The following is a 20278-nucleotide window of genomic DNA, read 5'->3' as shown; positions in this document are numbered from 1 at the left end:
CACTACATTAGCGGCGCATAAACCATGTTCGTCAACCAAGTTTGTTCAGTGGTCGTAACCTCATTTATTGGTTAGTGGGGATAAACCGGGCCGGGATTCAAAAGAATTGGGCGAAGTGTTTGTTCCCGAACGACAGAAGTGGAAAGACACTAAGGGAGAGGGAGATACTCCTTGATTTTTGTAATCGCCGAAATTGTACGACGAACCCTTTTGTTCCAGGCGTACGACCCCGATACGGTCAGGTTTTTATCAGTAGGCTCGGTTTCTAATTCTAAAGTGATAGTACTATGAATATAAAGTGATAGTCCTATGAATAAATCTGAATAAGAAAGAGAAGAGCTCAGATTCCGGAAAGAAAGCTTTATGGGAAAAAGGAAGAAGAAAAGTATGTATTTATATGGTGGGGATGAAAGGAATTATCATCATTTTGTTAGGTCTCAATGAGGGGAGACCGGGTCAGGCGACGGATGCAAGCTAGACTTTGAAGCACAAAATCCAAGATTGAATCAAATCAAAGAAGGAAAAATCAACGGAGCGGATCAAGAGGAAGCCTTTATTTACCCCAATGAGAAAATAGGAGTTGTTCTTCCTACCTAGTCACGCTCCGGTCTCAACATGCTGGGCCGAGGAAGTGTCCGATTTCCAACATCACATCACTATAATTAATGCTATTAAGACTTTCTGGCTTTGTGAGGAAGATCCCTCCCACCCACTGGATCATCATGACTCCTACGTTCCGACTTCCAAAGGCGATCCTAAGGGAGAAAGGGATAAGGCTGCAAGAAGAACCTAGAGAGGAAGCTCCACCGAAAGAAGAAGAGGAAATCAGACTCGAGTTTCTGGAAATCTTTCAAGAGGGAGTTCCATAGCGAAAACAGAGAGAGGCTAATGAAGAAAAAGAGAAAAAAAAGAAGATTGATTGAATGGATTATCCCGAACCTGCCTACGCTGCCCCGGAACAATTTATGATGGCCGCGTCTAGGTGGATTGTGGTGCTACCATTCCTTTAGGATACCTTTCGGCTTCAGTCAAAACTCTTCCCCCTGAGTTTTTATAGATATTCAGGTTTGTATGGTAACTCTACTTTGAGTATGGAATGAACTTTGTTGGTTGAGTGTAGTTACGGTAGACAAATCTATAAAGGAAGGACAATCGATCGCACTTGCCGCGGAACCACTTAACGGGGGTTCTTTACTCCCTCAAGACTGATGATTTTGTCTTTCATCCTTCCATCCATCCCTTTTGATATCAATAGGGAGCTACGAGCAAGTCCGCTCCAGAAAGACAAGAAATCAGCAGGTCCTCGCTTGATCGCTAACTCATGAGCCCGCTGCGGCCCCTCATGCAGCATATGAGCGGATCTTCACTAAAAGCCGTATTGGCGGATGGATAAGGTCCCTCACTCTGACATGAGAACAAAGAAAGCTGCACAAGATCCTTGTAGCTTTGCCTGCTGCCCTTCAGAGTAGTCTCGATAGCAAAGCAGCCTTCGCCCCTCTCCTTTCCAGTCTCGCTTCTGAGCCTCTTCGCCCTCCGGGTCTCAGGTCATCGCCCCTTCGCTTAGTAAGCCCTCCCCTCCAGCCTCTACAGAATTCCGCTCGCCCCAGTCCTTAGTAGCGGTGACAAAGGAGAACAGCCCCCCTCCCCCTGTTGTTGATAGATAGAGAGCTTACCGCCCCTTTCTTTCTTTATAGTTGCGACTGTTGTCATCGAAAAAGAGTTTGTTTTCTGTCAAAGAAGCATGCTTCACACAGCCTATAGTGTAAAGGCATTCGATCCGCGTCTAAACTAAATTAAGGGTAAGGCCCCGTACTCTCTCTTCTGTAGATACGCTATCCCTTATGGCTGAGATCTACATATTTCTTTGATATTGGATGAGCGGCCGTACTATGATCGCTCGGGCAACATGGCCCCACACGCTACACACAAGAATTCATTGTTATGCGGTCGGTAAACTCTTTTTGCAGGCAGCCTATCAAATCATCTCACTTGTTCATATCTCGTTCCGTGTCATGTACATGTCTTCGGTCTTTCATTTTGATGTTCCTGCTCGTGCTCGGAGAGAGAATGGGCAACGACTCCCCCTCTCCCTTTGGTCTCGCGGTTTCACCCCTCTCCCCGTTCTACCGTCCAAAACATGCCGGCCGTTCGAAGTTCTGGGGTTGGTTCGGATAGGAGCAGACCCAATCGACTGTATCTGTGGAATCCAATCGGATCTGATCGTAGCTTCGAGTTCAGGTGCCGTACCGCGGCCGGGCCGGAAAGGAAGGGGTCACCTCCTACCAAGAGGCCAAGGTTGGTTGCTTGCTAACTCTTAGCCACTTGTTTGTTAGAAGGAAGTGCAGCTTGATTGTCGGGCGTAATCAACAGGAAGGCAAAAGGTAGATTCTTCGATTCTATTTCCTCGGATTGGCTTGTTGTGATAGGGGGATGTGATTGGAATTCGTCTTTTCTTTGTTTGTATCACCAAGACACCCGAAGGGCCGGCCATATGTACCTCGCCTCGAGAGACCGGGCCCATTCAAATCAAAAGAGAATGAGCACGTACGACTAAGGGGAATGGAATGTCGACCACAGGGTGAGATGATCTTCTAATACGAGGACGAGTTACTGGTCAAGTCATGAAACTTTTGCATTTTGATCAACATGGCTGTACTGTAAGTGGACTGGATTTATGTGTTTAAACTGACTACGACCAAAGTAGTGGCTACTTCAACCAGAAAAAGGGCGACCCCTTTCTTTTCAAACCGAAATAAGTACCTCACCTCACTTAACGAAGAAGTAGTTGGAGCTGGGCGGAGAACTATGAGAGTTTGCTTTTCTTTCATTTTCTAACTAAGAGCGGTCCCTTATTTGATCTGCTGCTGGTCTTCGAACTAGTCATTAATGGTCAGCTTCATTGGTATCTTTTCGGTATGCATTCCGAACACTTTCATTTTTAGCGTCTCATCTTCTGACGAGAAGCGAAACTCGAACATCTCGAGCGGATGGTCCAACTAAATAACTTTTTCTTTTTCATTACTTCCATGGTCGTGCCTCGTGGCACGGCAGCACCCGTACTACTATTGAAATGGTTTGTCAGTAGAGATGTTCCCACAGGTGCCCCTTTTTCCAATGGTACTATAATTCCTATTCCTATCTCTTTATTCCCTCTTTTGGTCTATCTACATTCCAGGAAATTCATACGCTCTCTGGACGGAGCAAAAAGTGGAGTCTTGGTCAGAGCAAGCCGCCCTATTCTATTACCAGACATAATTGGGAGAAGCTCATCCGAAACTCGAGCTAGAAACGCCTCATTTCGTTTCGTTCCCCTTCTTCATTTCCTTCTTCTTTCATCCAAGGGAGACTTCTCATATTTTTCATCTTTCTGCGGTGTGCTCTGTTTACGATTCTTTCGTACTCTCTTCTCTTTACCACGCCATAGTTCAGCGAAGCGTGAGCGGGCGCGGAGAAGTAAAGGCCAAACACTCAGGCCTAACGGGAATGAGCAAGGATGCAATGAGAAGATGAGGTGCTCCGGGCACCCCCATTTAGAAAGAAGGTTCGAAGGTTTTGGGCCTGTAGCTTTCGTCCGTCCTTCGTCGGGGGGTACTTGTGTGTGGGGTATGCTACCAAAAATCGGGCTTGAACCTCTCGCCTTACCAACGAGTCGGCAGCTGATGGCTGTTGGTCACGACTACTACCAAAAAGCTCCAATGAAGATGAATATTTCACATGGAGGAGTGTGCATCTTTATCTTGGGTGTTCTTCTGTCGTGCGACCTGGTGGCTTATGTGCGACCTGTGGCCCACGCCTCCTATTTGAGGGTGGGCGGCGTGAACTCTGATTCGATCTGGGTATTCAATCCCGCCGCTGAGATGCTCAGTTGACTCCTTAACCTTGATAGGAAGATGGCTTATTCCATAATTCGTGCATAAGGGTAAGGAACTTTGGATGAACTAATGCGAATGGGTGTAAGCCTCGTAGCTCGGAAACACCCAGTGCTGACCACACTGAGAGAGACGAAAGCGCAAGTAACGCCAGTTGGCGAAGTGGCGTTAAGCATCCCTAGCGGTACGAAAAGAGAGGTCGTGATGATATCATCTACGTCTGTACCGCTCCTCGTGGAGTAGATCCCGCATCCAACCAAGTCTTTGACCAGGGAACGGGAGAATTCCCACTACTGCAGGCAGGCCAGCCGGGCCGTGAGCGCGGTGGGAACGGGCTTCCCAAAAAGCCAGCCCGGGGACGGAGTCAGCATAGAATGAAGGGGACGACCCTAATCTTGTGTTGGCAAAGCCAACTTCTTGGGTTGCGGGCGGAGAAGAGCGGACATGGGGACTCGAGTCAGGGCACAGCGTAACTAAGAGAGCCATTCCATTTAGGGCGAGCCCGTGTGGTTATGGGGGCGGGCACGAGCGGTCTGGTGTCCGAGCCAATTGGTCAGATGACGAGGACTGAACTTATTAGATATTAGTATTAGCCGCCTATCCCGAAAGAAAATGGGATAATAGAAAGAACGGTAAGCGCGGGAGCTATAGGATTGGTTTTCCCCGACTGGCAGCAGCTGGGTTTCCCCATCTCTCCTAAACATCCCCCGGTCTACGGCCCGAGCTATATGAGGCAGAAACTCGTCTCACGTACGGTTCGGAGGCCGAGCCCCACCCCAGCAGTAATGGTGCGGCTTAGGTCAACTAACACAAAGAAGATAGAGTTCACTCAACGATTGCCTTTGGGTTCCGAACTCCATATGGGGAAGGAGCGTTGTTGTTTGCGAGGTATCAACCATTTACATGGACCTACTTCTCATTCCATTTGTGGGAATTTGCTGATCTATAAACCGTCCCTAACGAACGATCGGCTCATCTTTGAGCATGATAAAGAACTTCGTGCCGACCAGTTGCCAATAAACTTTCCGGCCTCATATGAGAATGGAAAACAGGAGCATTTTCTACATCAGTGGATGACGAATCGCGAACATCAGAATTTCTGGTTGACCATGTTACCATAAAAAAGATACTTTCGAGAAAGGACGAGCACGACTGAAGTAGCTATACATACTAATCCATTTACAGATCTATATGCTTCGATTGGAATTGGAAGTTCCAGTACAGGCGGTTGGTATACCACCATAATGAAACTGCCTTTTCTTTCTTTGATTCGGATAGGATTTCTGTTGGCTTCGTTGGGAGGCTCGCGTAGTTTGTTACGTCAGCTACAAAAGGATAAGTTGCGTTGGAATTGAGAAAGTTCCATGGAGTTCATAATTGCAATAAAGGAGGAGAAGTAGTGGGGCGCGTCAAGGCACTTCTTGGTCCCCGTCTGCCCGGCCTGCCGTCCCGCTCTGAAGAATTCATGGGCCGGAGAGCCTACAGGACAAGGGGCACTACTAACCAAACCAAGCCTAGTTCTCGCCGATAGGGGTAGCTTGCTAAAAAGCCTTGACAACTAGAAGAAAGAGTTGTGGCCACGGCCCCAAGGAGCCTTAAGCACTTGTACAATGCTCCAGTGGCTCTGGGCAACGAGTAGGATGGAGCTACTTTCTCAACTCTTAGTCAAGCGTCCCATATATATATTGAGGGAAGGGAAAAAGGGGTCTCTTTCCTCGCCGGTAGAGGTCAATCCCCTATCACCTTCGGTGCCTCCTTGTGGTCCTTCTCTTTAGCTTTTCCTCGGCCTTGAGAGTTAGAGCTAGTTGATAGGCCACCACATCTGACTTTCTTTTTCTATTGATTCTCAATTCCGATTCGCCTTCCTCTTCTTCTTTTCCTCTTGTGACTTCTGAATAATCAACTATATAAAAGTCCCTTCATTATCTGACTTTCTCTCTCCCTTGAATGGCTTCCTCCCCTGCTATGAGTTCTCCTTTCGACTGGTTGACGCTTACAGCTGAACTACCACCTAGCGCACTAAGGCACCTCATAAGGCTGGATCAACTGAATCCGATAGTAGTTGTTTGTCTCTGTCCACTAGAGTGGTGAATGAAAAGCGTATTCTCCTATTGCAAGAGTGCCTGCGGAGGCGCTTGCTTAGATGAGAGTGGAGTTCCTTCACCACCTCCAATTGCTTTCTTTCCTCTCAACCTCGAACAGCCCCACAGCCCCTCTCTCTCTCGTGGGCTAACCAATGCGCCCCTACTAACAGCTATCTAATGCTAATAGATCATTTATGAGCCATATTCGCCTGAATTAAAGGCAACTGAGAGCCAAGCAAGCAACCCGTAAGGCCCACTCGACCTGTATGGATTCCGAAGAACTATAAAATCAAATGAGTAAGCAGTATACTTTCAGTCTAAAGTTTCAGATATCAATAGTAGTGAATATCTATATTTTCCAATATTCAATTGATCGTATGGAAGCCTACACGTAACCTATACGAAGGAGCAAACAAGCCCCGTACTCTACTTGAATTTGACTAGGCATTGATTCCCATCTCGTTCAATCAATCGGCCCTCCTAGGACTGTTGTTTCAAGAATCTGACCGACTCAACCCGAAACGTGAGCGGGGAAGCTGACTACACCGACGCCCTTTGACTTGAGTTTGATATATGCAGTGCTCTATCAGCCGACTGCAAGCACATACCTATGGATCTATGTCACCAAAAACCCCCAGCAAGTATACCAACCAGCACAGATCTTCCCAAGCAACTTCCAACTGCGTCAACTAGACATGTATCGAAACCTGGCCTATCTCCTCGTTCGCCGCCCCGGAAAGCCTTCCCCACCAACTCTATCTTCACTTCTTGTTCTGATTATGAGGGAAACGGTTTGAAACCCATAACTAGGGATCCGCACTCCCACTCCACTTTGCCTTCGTCCAAAAGACCTCTCGGAGGAAGAACTTGAATCCTGCCATTATCCACAATAGGTTCAGGGTCGAAGACACTTTACCGAGTTGGAGAGGAAAAGGGTATTGAGGAAGCTAAAATGAATGAGCATCCTAGGAAGCCCTAGAGAAGGAAAGACGAATTTGATAAGCTAATGTGAGAAGCTAATGCCGTGCCCTTTACCTTGTAGCAGGAATTAGTTATCCGGGGAATGAGTCTTCGGCGGGAAAGGATGTCGATCCAATACAGGTAGAGGTCGCTAATTATCCCTTGGACTAGTTAGCCTGGATGTCCAATAGCAATAAAGCAAAGAGAGAGGGGAAAGCTGCCCGAAAGTGCCTATTTGGAAGGTGAAAGGGCCTAACAGTTTGCTACTGAGGCTCTCTTCTCTCCCCCCTTTGTTTGAGGTATCGACTTAGCCCGAGGTCAACAAAAGTGAAAAAGATGGGTTTAACATGGAAGAAGCGTCATCCCACTTCTTCTTCGCCTATGAATAGATTCTCTTTCTCCATAATCGATGGATGGAAGTATGCCACGTAGGAAGGAGGCTCTGAAAGAGCTTTGCGCCTGTGCGTGAAGGAATAGACACTCTGATGCTGAGGAAGAGACTGAAAGACACTTTTCCTTTGGAACGGATACGACTATTAATATCTTAATATTCTTCTAACTCGAAATAGAAGCAACAAGCTCGCCCTTTTGTTTTATTTGGCAACGAGAGTGCTACCTAAGCCCATCCTTTCTTCACTTGTGTGACAAATCAAGAAGTTGGTTGAGTGAGGAAAGATAGGGAGAATCTTTCTTGTTGCGGAAAAGCAAGTATCGGGAGACGAATATCGAGATTGGGTTCGTGCTCCGTAACTAATAGAGAATTCCCTTCTCTGACGGATACTTGGCTTAGAGAGCAGCTAACATCCTCGGCTGAAGCAAAGATAAGCTAAGTCTTGGCGCAACTCTGCCCGAATCACCCTAGTCTATTGGAAAGATCTGCCAGAACCCTCTTCTCCTTCAGACTCGACTACACGTAAAAGCTGTCTCGGCTGAAGCTAACTCTCTTTCATCAGTCTACGCATAGATGGATGATTTCTCTCTCACTTATCACAGCTTGTTGAGGCAACTTCTAAGTTGGCATACCTTGCATACATCGAAAGAAGGACCACTCCTTTCTCTTTCTTCAGACTTTCAAGTGACATCCATCCCATTCCCGCTAGTGCTACTCTGCCTTCCTTCTTTCCCGGCATATCTGCTTTCTTGTCGCATATGCGCTGCTACTAGTTAGAATAAGCAACTAATAAGGTAGACTATCGCATATCTGCTTGAAGCTGGTGGTATACATGCGCATATCAGCTATAGAAGGAAGCGGAATAACTTAGTCAGAATCAATCCCCTTTTTAGGAAAGGAATGGCACTAGACTCAGATAGAGCAAAGCTCGCAATATGAGTGTTTGTTCTGCTTTCCCAAATGTATCAACAGTGATCTCTACGGAGTTTTCCTGCACCCGAGCTAAGGGGTTGAATGTCGAAACCAACCATCCCCAGAGTGCGGTGAAAATCCAATGTCGATCTGTCTTCCGCTTTATTAATACATTGATAGCCTGATTAGTATCGGATTCGAACCCCATAGAATGGTATGGGCTAGATGCCTTCCGATCGTCAGATACAATACACGATTTTCTCTATGCATTCATTGAATACTTAAATATCACTAAACCTTCTTTTAAGTATGATAGAGGTGACGAATGGAGAAAGTTTGATCTCTTCCGACGACAAAAGTGAGAAATTGTTGGGCTTTTCGGGGTTCTCTTATTAGGCAAAGAGGTCGGATAGCGAAAATAGCAGGGAAAGACAAAGATCTCGCTTCAGTATGGCTAGGCAGCAGCAAGGTAGGTCTCTCTCGCATCTACACTTTCGAAGCTCGTGCATAAGAGCTTGAAGTGATTCCATTTCTTTGTTTCGAAGCACCACTTGGTTCTAAAGGAAGGTCCTAGTCTAATCTTATCCTTTCTTTTATTGGTTAATCCATTTTTCGGAAAAGGGCTATACTATAACTATAGGATGGGGTCCTCTGAGAAAGAGAAAATTAGCATTGCCTCGCAGTCTTGTCCTTATTCTGACTTATATCACACCCTATCCACCCGTTAAATAAAAGGGGGCCGGGAGTGGAAATAGAGCTCCAACCCAACTACTAAACTACTATTGGTAGACTCAAATTCCTTTGATCAAGTTCAAGCGGCGGGATAGGCCTTTTGCTTTCTTTTGATAACCGATTCTAAGGAAAGGCAAACTAGGACGCGTTAGAGATAGCAGGTTCTAGGGCAAAAAACGAATGTTGTTCCATCCCCTTTCATCTTTTGCTAGCTCTTTGTCAAGGTCAAGTTCTCTTCGCTTTCTGCTGCCCTTCCTGTTGAAGTGAAGTTCTAATTAGAAAGGCATATATTTCCATGTAAGTTGTATGCTATCCTATTGGAGTGGCCTACCTCCAAGGTAGGGATATGCTGGAAATGGAACAACATAGGTTGTGGGAATTGGATCAATTTGAACTGATCCAAATCAAACCCTTACCTCACGTATTGGCTCTCCTTATTCTTATACTTTGACAGTCTAATCCTCATTTTCAGCATCAAGGGGCTCTCGACTATAAGATAGTGGCTAGTAGTCGAATTAAAGCTCCTTTCTTTACAGTTCAAGAAAGAGTCAATTCATTAGCTACAGATTAGTTCGTTCTATCAAAGAGTGAAACCTGAACCTGAACCGTGGTGGTGCTCTTCTACAGCTTCTTCGATAACAGCTCCTTTTTCCCTTCGGTCTCTCTTATCTTTGTCCTCTCCCTCTTTACTGACTCATTCACCTTTCTTTGACGGATTTCCCTCGGTAATATGGAATAGATGTTTTCATCCCTGGATTGAAGAAAGATTCATTCTACTCAATAACTTTAGATTCTTTAACTGTAAAGAAAGACTCAAGAACCCGCGGGGAACCTACCTATTGATTCTTTGACTGATTTCACTCTGTCTTGACCAAGGGAAAGCCGCAAAAAGCATATTCTTTCTCCTTATGAGTTATTCTGAACTACTTTGACTACTTAACTGACTCATTCAGCTTTTCCGATAGTACCTGACTGACCTGATTTCCCTCGGGTTGAACTATTCTTTCAGTAGGTAGGTAAGTAAAGCATATGCAGTTGAAGTAACTCTTTGATTGAAGGAAGAAGGTAATGCAGCAGAAGTCAAGCCGAAAGAGAGTGAACCGATCCTAATAATAGCCTTTACAGTGGAAAGAAAGAAGAAGAAGAAAGCGAAAGAGTGAACCGACCCTACTAATAGCCTTTGACAATGAAAGAATAGATTCATTCAACCCTGACCCGGAAGGAAAGACTGAGGATTCTCTTCTCTTTTAATTCGACTGAGCCTTTGACGATATTCCCTATTTCTTCTTTCCATTTTACTCAAACACAAGGGAAAGCATATGAAATTCATTGCCTGAACTATACTAATTCATTTACTCATTCTCCATGAACTGTAAAAGATCCATACATACTCTCGATTGGATTAATAAGACAGAACTACTCTGAACGAACTCTAAAGCAGCTGAGCTCCATAACCGGTCCGGATTCCCTTCCCTTCACTAGGTGGAGTAGTAAGTAAAGGAATGAAATGAAAGAGAAATCCCCTTATTCGTTCTCCTTCTCCTTCTCCTATTTAGCTGGTTATTGATTCAATCCGTAACCTCTACCTATTTATTCTGATTCTTTATGAGTCAGGTTTAAGTAAGTCAAGACGAAAGGGAACCCCTTTTCTTTTCTCGTCAAGCGTCTTCGACCCTAGCCTATTCTTCTTTCAGAGGGGTAAAGCTATTTGTTTGAAGAACCTGAACCGTAACCTGATTGAACTCGGTCTGTTGTTCTCTTTACTCCTTCCCCCGCATTGGCCTTCAAAGACTCTGAACCTCTCCCTGAACTATAAAGCCGAAAGATTAATGAGACTAATTTCACTCTTGACCAAGGTAATTTGTAAGTCAAGACAAAACTCCTTATTCATTCTCCTGATTGAACTGTAAAGTGGCTTCTCTCCTGGACTGATTGAACTAGGTAAGTAAAGACGACTATTTATTCATTAATTAGACTGAATGAACTCATTCACCTATTTCTTCGTTAGACGGATTGAACTGTAAACAAGTCAAGACTCAACCGACAAAGAGCTACTTCACGAACCAACCTATCTATCCTTTCTTTACAGGCAGAGGAAAGAAAAGAGAAGAGACAAGACAAGAAGAAACGAAACAAGAATGAGAGTTTACGAACTTCACTCCGGCTCCTTCACCTTCTTTCACTCATTCACCTATTTATTCATTCGACTGAACAGGAAGAGGAAAGATTGATGAGAGTTTACAGTCTTTGAATAACTCACAAGATTCGAGACACACCGAGTTTACAGTCTTTCTTTGAAGGGAGACTCCTTATTATTAATTAACCAGAACAGGAAGGAAGGACGAAAGATTCATTTGAGTTCACTTTCAGTCAATCCGAAACATTCTTTCTCTTCTCCTTTCTTTCACTGACGTAGTACTCTCCTGTAAGAAACTAGAATTCTCCTTTTCCTTCTTGAACGAGGTAAACTGGAAGTCAAGACTCAACTCTCTCTCGATTAATGAGACTGAACAGTGAAAGAAGAAGAAGAATCAGAGAATGAAAGAAAGATTTGATTTGCTCATGAACCTTCTCCTGATTGAACTCGTAAATAGGTGTTTTATTCAAACACTTCTCTTGGTCCTTGTTCTGGCTCGTTATTCTCAGGAAGTTCTTGTTCTAGGTAAACTCAATCACTACTGAACCTTCCCCTTTACAGTTACAGCCGGTAAAAGAGAAAGACTCCTTATTCATTCTCGTTCACTCCTGGCCTATTACTTCTTGAACTCGGTAAATAGAATAGAATAGGTGTATTCATCCATCTTCCGTCCTGTCCTTTACAGTCTTGTCCATTCATTAGCGGCTTGCTTTCCTTTCGCTCCTCTCCCCTAACTCGTAGTTAGACTAAGAGCGAGTGGCTCCGCTCCTCTCTATAGGATAGCACCTGAAGGAAGTTCCTATTAAAGGGACTATTACATTCAGTTCGCGAGGGCGGAAGAGATCCTGCGTTAAGGAAAAAGAAACCTCTTCGAGATTGAGACTGGGTTAGAGTTAGCTAGACTCTTGGATAAGACGAGTCTCTTTCTCTAGACATAGACTGAATCAATCTGGTTAGGACCAAATGTACACCTTCTTATAGAAGAACCCAATTAAGAGCAAAATAGAAATAGTTGGTAATGGGGGGGTTTGTTTCCAAAGCAGACATGCATACGAACCTTTTTAAGAAGGTGCTTAATTCCTCAGTTCCCCGCCCTAACCTTTTTTAAGAAGAGAGGTGTTAAAAACCGATAAGAATGAATTAGAATTAGAAATAGTAGTTACTCATTACACACAAGAAAAGAGTGTAGGTTTCAGTTCAGGCTACAGTCTCCTCAACGAAAGAAAGATATCACTCACACTATGCCCTGCTTTCCTTGGGAGTGAGAAGTGAAACAGGGATTTGCCATGGTTACGAGTTCAAGGAGGGTTCTGAAATAGTTCTGCATCAATTTCTTGACTTTGATCTTGATTTATGATTTAACCGCATTCTAGAAGCGTCAACCTCAGTGTCCTTTGCCTGGGTACACAGCAGGCTTAATCTTTATCACGATCATGGCTACAAAATATGCCTATCTGGGTTTTGCTCTTTTTCCGGGTCTCGCTCTTGCTGCATTGTCTCTAGATTCCGTTCCGGCGGGCTATAAAGGTAATTCTGAACACCAACCACATATCTTTTTCAAGAAAGATGAAACAAGCAACTACGCAAACGGGGGCAGCAGACAGAACGGAACTATCAACGGAGGGGAAGGCGTCTACTGGCAGTAGGCCCGGGGAACGGGGGCAAGATACGATAGAGAGAAAACAAGATCACAGAACTAGCCCTAGCAATCAGAGGTGACGGAAGCCTGATTATCGTACCGCTGAAAGTAGTTCACTGTATCAGTGTCAATGAATAAAGCTGTTCGTAGGTGACAATTCTGGAGATCGAATGGAATTGATAGCTTAAAGTCGTAGTTCAGGCTGTGTGCTTGAACTGACCTTTCGGGAGGAACGGGGCGCAAGGCAGGCTTTTCTTTTTTCTTTTTATCCACTCCAAGCTTTCGGAAGCAGCGAAGGTTATCAACAAGTCAAAATGCAAAATGAAAGGAATAACGAGTAGTGGGAATAGACCAAGCACTGATTCAATTCCAGCTGCTGAGATTACGATGCTGATTCAACAAGTTCGGATGGTAGGCTAGGGCTTGATGCAGCTTCGGATCGACTGGAAAGTTAGGGTCATATTGGGGTGTAGATCAAGTAAAATAATAGATAGAAACTAAGGTTACGGAACGAAGCAAGCTGCTCGACCAATAGAAAGACATAGGGACGGCAGGACAGAAGCAGATAGTTGTAGAGGTTCAGTATTCAAGATCATTAATCTTGAGAGTGTTTACTGGTCAATCAGGGAATAAAACAAACAATGCTCAAGCTAGAAAGGCAAGGTAAGGTCAGTCATATATATCGGAAAAGGTTACGTACGGAGTGTTTAAAGGGACAAGTCATTGAGTTCATCAGTAATAGTCCTGTTCCGACGAATGAATCTTGTCTTGCTTTCTATTCTATTACAGGATTGAATGAATAAGCTAAATAGGGGAAGTAGCTAATGAATTGACCTATAGGAATATATCTGATTCTATGTCTTCTTCTTCCATTCTCTTCGTTTACCAGAGCAGCAAATCCTTCTTCAGGGTCAGGTAATACAATATCTATTGGTTCAGGTCAGGAAGTAGCTTAGTCAGGTCATATCGCGGGGAAGGAAGTAAAGAAAGAAGAGAAGAGACCTACCTACAGAAAACAGAAAGAAGAGAACATAGGTGACGGGAAAGTAATATCAAAGAAGCTAAGGTGATTGAGCTGATCTTTCATTTTCTTCGTCGGTTACAGTCTTTGAAGGAAATCTTATTCTTTTTTCTTCTTTGCTGCTTTACTGAGTGAAAGAAGAATCGACCAGTTTACCCTGAAGGTGAGGGCAATGAAATTGTTCAACCAAGGTGTAGAGGTGAAGGGGAAGTAGTTAAGGCGAATGAATCTCTCTCTTTTCGTCAGGTTCCACAGCTCTTAAGTTTGATCTAATAAACACTAGGAATTTACTGTAAAGAAAGGGTCTTCAACAAATAGCTTTACCGAGGTCAAGAAGAAATAGGAAAAGGGGCGAAGCGGCTCGACCGATAGGGAGAGGAGTGAAATCATTCTTCGATAGTCTTTCCTTGGCAGGTTCAGGTTTAGGTTCTGTAGTTCCGGTAATATGGGTTCATGAGCAAATCAAATCTTTCATTCATTTACTTACTCTCCTGTAATAGAATATCTTCTTCTTCTAGCTGAGATAAGGCAAGCAAGGTCATAAAATAAGGGAAGGTGTAATAGGGGTTAAGTCGCTTCTCTTTCTCTTCTCCTTTCAAAGACTGTAACCTCGCCTCGGGCTCTTTTCTTTACTGTCCCTGGCGTTCGTTTCCAGTTGAGCATATGAAATCATTCTTTCACTAAAGCATATTCCATTCTGTCCGTGATTTAACCTATATCTATTGTTCTTTCTCTTTGGCTCATTACATTAAAGGTGAAGGGAGGGTCAATTCATTAGCTAGCTACTTCTTTACCGAGTTCCATCAGGAGAAAGATAAAGGAGTGAAGGAGCGAAGCGAACATCCTTGAATTTGTTTACAGTAAAAGAAAGAGTGAAAGAAAGGAGAAGAGAAAGAGAAAGAAGGAATCTTTCGGATTTACTTACAGTTAAGTCGAATTGATTCTTCGATAGTCTTTCCTTAATAATGAATGAATTACCTTGACTCTTTTATCCCTAAAAATTGGGAGAGGATAGAATGAATTTCTTTCTAGTCTTTACAGTCTCATTCATCTTTCTTCTCCCTTCATTCTTGAACTATAAACAAACTCTTCTTTCGTTTCGTCTCCCTTCTTTCAAACACTTACAACTCGTTCACGTTCAATCCGGTCAGGTAATACTGTTTCTGGTTCCGGAGTTCAGTTCGTTCACTCTTATTCTTTTTTCTTCTTTGCTGCTTTTCTGATAGGGAGAGGATCCTTAATACTTGATTCTTTCCTTACTGTTCAGGATCATGAATGTTGAGTCTTTCCTTACTGTTCCGGAGCTCAGCAGCGAGACGAGAAGAGTGAAATCAGGTTCATAAGTTTACAGTTAAAGAATCAGATAGGGACAAGAAGGAAAAGAAAAGGAGCCCGAAGCAACTCGAAGAGGCGCGAAGCTAAGAAGACTGTAAAGGGGACGAATTAGCTTTCACAAATGTAACGCTGTCTCAGGTCTCTATAGTATAGCACTTCTTGGCAGATTCACTATCAAGTCAGACAAAAAAAGAACCTTCTTCAAGGCAAACAAGCAATTAGGGTGGTAGTAATTGAGGAGACACTTGATGGATATGGGAGAAAGAAGACTGACTGAGTACATGGAAGTGCTCAGGTTTCCGAACTGAGTCTGTACTAAGGCTAAGGAAAAGCAATATCTCACATCTCTCTCTTCTTTGAATCTGACTTACATACGAGACTAGGATGTTTGACCAGTAGAAGCTATCCGAACCTCTCATCAAAGCACCATGCCATCCAATTCATTATGTAAAGCCCGACTCTAACAAGTAAGCAAGTAAACTAACATATTTCACCCCGTCCTTTTGAGTTGTAAGCAATGTCCCTTCGCTTGATAAGACTTCCTATGAGAGAACGAATTTCAAGCTAGGACGGATTAGAAAGATTATGATCCCTTCCTAAAGGAATGTTTACGTAATGGACAGATTGGACTACTGGAAAACAGAAAGAGCTAATGGAAAGGGACTTGACTCAAAGCTCTCGTATGTCTTGTGCAGATGGATTGTGACATCTCGAATAGATATATAGAGTTAGTGCATTACGACAGCTAAACTAATATCACCGATATCCATACCAAAAGGAGTAACCATAAGGATAAGGTTGGTTAAGTTGGGAAAAACTACTGTGGACAAGGTACGAAGTCGATCGAACGGAAGGGAGAGGGCTAATGGCGCGAGAAAGAAGGGAAGTGGAGAAAAGGAAGGAGGGCGGGTTAAACATAGTGTCTGTCTCAACTTGGAATTCCAAGCGATTATCTTACCGAGTATAAAGAGTGAAAGAAGAAGAAGAAGAAGAATCCATCCATCAATAGGTGACGGAGTGAAAGAAGGTGAAGTAGCGAAGGGACTACAGGTTCAGGTTCTTCAATTCAAATAGCTTTACCGAGTGAAAGAGAAGAGCTACTGAATTCACCCACCTATTTACCTTGTGTTTGAGTGAAATGAAAGAAAAAATAGGGACAAGTGATTGAGGAAAGGATAATTACGCTTGAGGCTTTCCCTTGGTTACAGTTCAAGAATAACTCAATAGGTTCCATCTGATTCAGTAGTGATTGAGAAAGAGAAGTGAAAGAATACCGGTTCAGGGGAATGAATCTTTCTTCTTCTTTTACAGTTCAGGGAGAGGTGAATGAGCGAAGCCGGCCGGTCTCTTCTCCAACCTTCTTTAACTCTGACGGACCGACCAACAAGAAATTTCTTGTATCTCTCCCTTATTTTTTTGATTAAAAAGTCTATCTTGACCCTATTTTTTTGATTCAAAAGTGTATCATTCCCCTATTTCAACAGTAAAGACTATTGATGAATGAGAGTTGACTCCTTCACCCATTTATTCTTGAAGGAGGTAAAGCAGTTAATGAATTGACTCTCACAGCTTCGCTCCTGCCCCTATTGATTCTTTCACCTATTCATTGTCGGAAGGAAAGACGAAAGCAAGAATGAGAGTTTACAGTATGGGAGAGGAAAGAAAAGAAATAGTGAAACCAGAACCTGAACCGATATTACTTACCTGAGCTACTGAACCGAGAGCTACTGAACCTGAAAGTGTTGAAAGTCTGAACTCAAGATTCATTCGAGTTCACTGTAAGACGAAACCTCAACCCTGAGCTACTGAACCGGAACCTTCCGATTCGTCGGACAGAACAGGACTATTACTTCTGAACCTGCCCTCTCACCTCGTAACCTCGGTTTCCCAATTTCATTGCCTTAACCTCTACAACTCGGTTTCATGTCTTCGCCTCTTCGCCCTACGGGTCTCAGGGCTTCGCCCCTGCCCCTCTATTTCCTTCCTCTCTCTTTATTCTTGACCTCAGTAAGGGAGCTGGATGATTTGCTCCTTCCCCTTTGACTATCCTTTCTGGTCTGTTCTCTTTGCTTTTCTTTCCGATATGACCTATTAAAGAGGTGATTTGACAAGGTAAATAGGTGTTTTCATCCCTGGCCTGGCCTTTCCTTAACTTCCGGTCTGGTCTGTTCTCTTTCTTTGCTTTCCTCTCTCTCTTACACTCGGTAAATAGGGTAAAGCATCTTCCGTCCCGTCCTTTCTTTACAGTCTAGAAAATGAAAGAAAGATTTTCTCAATCACCTCTGCTTCGCTCCTTCGGCTCTAAACTGCTGGGTTCTATCTCCTTGCACCTATTTATTCAAACACTGTGTAACCGAGGTAAACTCCCTCACTACTGAACTTCAGGAACCAGATTGAACTGGGTAAAGCAGCTGGATGATCATCAGGGAGTAGGTTGGCAAAAGGAGACTCACCAAGAATTCTCGACTTAACTCAATCACCTCGGCTTGGCCCCTTTTTTACAGAAACAGAATGAAGGGTAAGAAGGGAGACTAAAGATGAATGAGACGGAACTACTGAACCTGAAAGTGTTGAAAGGAAAGACTCAACTCAAGACTCACCAAGAATTCTCCTTTACAGTTGTGAAAGAATGAATTAGGAGCTTTGAAAGACTCAACTCAAGAGTTTACGAACTTCACTCCAGAACATGAAGTCAAGACGAAACAAAAGACTGAACCTCAAACCTTTTCCTTCACCGGAACCTGAGCTACTGAACCTGAAGGAAAGACGTTACTCCTTATTCATTCTCATTCACCTTCTTTCTTTGACTCTCTTTTCACTGTAATGGTAATGTAAACACTGACTAAAGATGCATTCTCTCCTTTTCCTCTTTATTCTCTCGGTCGGTCTGTTCTCTTTCTTTCTGTCTCCTTATTCTTTTTCGTCAGGCTAGTGCTATACACATGAAAATGTAACTGGACTTTAAAGTCTTGGTAAAGCTGCGTGTGGGGGTGGATTGATTACCTCTACCTCATTCATTCCCCTGGCTCGTAAACTCTCAGTCTCTTCTCTGGATCCTTCACCTATTGGTTGGTTGGTTGGTCTCGTTGCTTGGCTCCTTCCCCTTCTCTTCTCTTTTCTTTCACTGATCTTCTTTCTCATTCACCTCTTCTCTACACCGTATGGAGTCAGTAAGTCAAAGAGTAAGGTAAAAGTGGTTGAGACTTTCGCTCTTCTAAGTGTTCCAGTCGTCGGAGCTACTCTGGGCCTAATTTTTAAGGTGCTTGGAGAGCCTATTGAGAATTTTGGGTCCTGTAGATACTCGCACAACATCTCCTATTAATGGATCTGCCCCTGCTTTTATCCAGTTAGATACAACTCTATTTTAGAAGCAGGAATGAAAGTAGTAGATCTTTTAGCCCCTTATCGGCGTGTAGTCAAAATGGGACTATTTGTAAGGATTCGAATTTTTGTTTTATTTATTTTACATTTTATGCTAAGATTTTATTTTTGCTGCCAAAACGAAAAGATATTATGCTGCATTTATTGTCGCTGGAAAAATGTATGATTTCTAGCAAGGAAATTACTGCCTTAATGGAAAAGTCATAAAGATCTTTTATATTCCCATATACAACTCTCCTCCTTCCTTGGAAACAACTTTTGCTCTCTAAACGTTTAGGGTTTTCGAGGGTATCGAGAGTACGGAAAAATCGAGAGGGTTAGCCAGGAAAAACGTGTGAGGTGGTTCGCTGGATTTTCTTCGGTGAGTGGTCGGAGGGAGAAGCGACCGAGGCTATCGGTGTTGAATATCGTTGCGCGTCGGTCGGAATAGGCGAGGGGTGTCGTAGCATCGTCGGAATCGGGGTTGTGACGTCGTCGTTGGCGGCGCAGCAACGATTAGGGTTTTCGTGAGATTTCGGGTAAGGAAGACGAAGGAAAACGGGTTGGGTTCACGTTTGGCCTCTGGACCAGCCCACAGAACGAATGCGGGCTCTGTGCGTTTCGGCCCAACGCGGACGCGCGCTGCAGCCTTGGTCTCGGCTCCGCACGCGTGCTCTCGGCTCGGCTTGACGTGTACGGCGGCTCGGCTCCGTCAAAACCCGCAGCTCGGCTCCGTCAAATCCCGCAGCTTAGCTTGGCGGCTTAATTGGTCGGCTCGGCAGCTCGGCTTGGTGAATTGGTATCACTATAATATATCGATTCCAAGGTTTTTGGTCCTTCCGAAGCCGTTTCTGCCCTTAGTTTTACCATCCGAGGTCAGTATGGCTCCTAAACGTTAAAGACAGATTAGGTCGAGGGTTTATTTTGATAAATAGCATGAGGTTTAGCTAGGGTACCTTATGAAAGATTCTAAATTTTTATGTGGTTATCATAGGACATATTTAACCGCTGGGATTAGCTCGTTGTGAGTGACTTCAACCAAGACCATCGAGGTAAGTGACCTTACTATTGGAGTTAGCTTTCTACGTGTTGTATGATGGTGCGTGCCCTGTGGCCCCTGCATGCACCATATTTTATGTGATATGATTATGTGATGTAAAGATTGTGTTGACCGTAGATTGTGTATGTTACGTGATGTATGAACTTGTGTTGACTGTTGACTGTTTATGTTATGTCATGAATGAGATGTTAGTATTGTATGCCATGAATATGTTGATTGATGCCATAGATACACATAGAATTATTGAGTCATGTCATGAGATGTTTATGCAACTGGAATGTTTATGTAATATGCCATGTAATGTAAGTCATGTGAGATGCCATGTGATGTAAGAAACGTAAATGCGATGTTAGCACTGCTTATGTAATGCCATGTTAAATATGTTAAGGGACCTCATGCATATATGTATGTCACGTGCATCGGGATTCTTCCCCTTTATGATACGAAAGAATGAAATACGATATTTATGTTCGCCATGATATCATGCGGGCCCTTTTCTGTTCTGTGGTGTCCGGCTACGTGTAACACGTTGTGCCCGACCAAGTCAGGCCCAGGGGGTACGTAAAGAGCCCGCCTGGTGGGTTCATGTACACGTACATGGGCCATGTGTGAAGGAGTACCACACATCCAACCCTACCCGGAATAGAAAAGCGCCCAAGGCTATGAAAAGTTTATGAAAAGTTAGGTCCCGCTCATATGTTGCATGTGTTTGCATTCCTAACCCCAACAGTGGGGTGATTTACTGAGTATTTCATAAAATACTCAAGCCACGTGCTAC

General features: G+C 43.8%; 1 pseudogene; it reads left to right on the top strand.

The window, feature by feature from the left end:
- The first annotated feature begins 3940 nt into the window (after positions 1–3940).
- Positions 3941–4787, top strand: LOC147787046 (uncharacterized; annotated as a pseudogene).
- The last annotated feature ends 15491 nt before the right edge of the window (positions 4788–20278 follow it).

The sequence above is a fragment of the Cucurbita pepo genome, chromosome 18 (assembly GCF_057944985.1).
Source record: "Cucurbita pepo subsp. pepo isolate OVF chromosome 18, ASM5794498v1, whole genome shotgun sequence".
Taxonomy (NCBI): Eukaryota; Viridiplantae; Streptophyta; class Magnoliopsida; order Cucurbitales; family Cucurbitaceae; genus Cucurbita; species Cucurbita pepo.
This window is presented reverse-complemented; position numbering and strand designations above follow the sequence as displayed.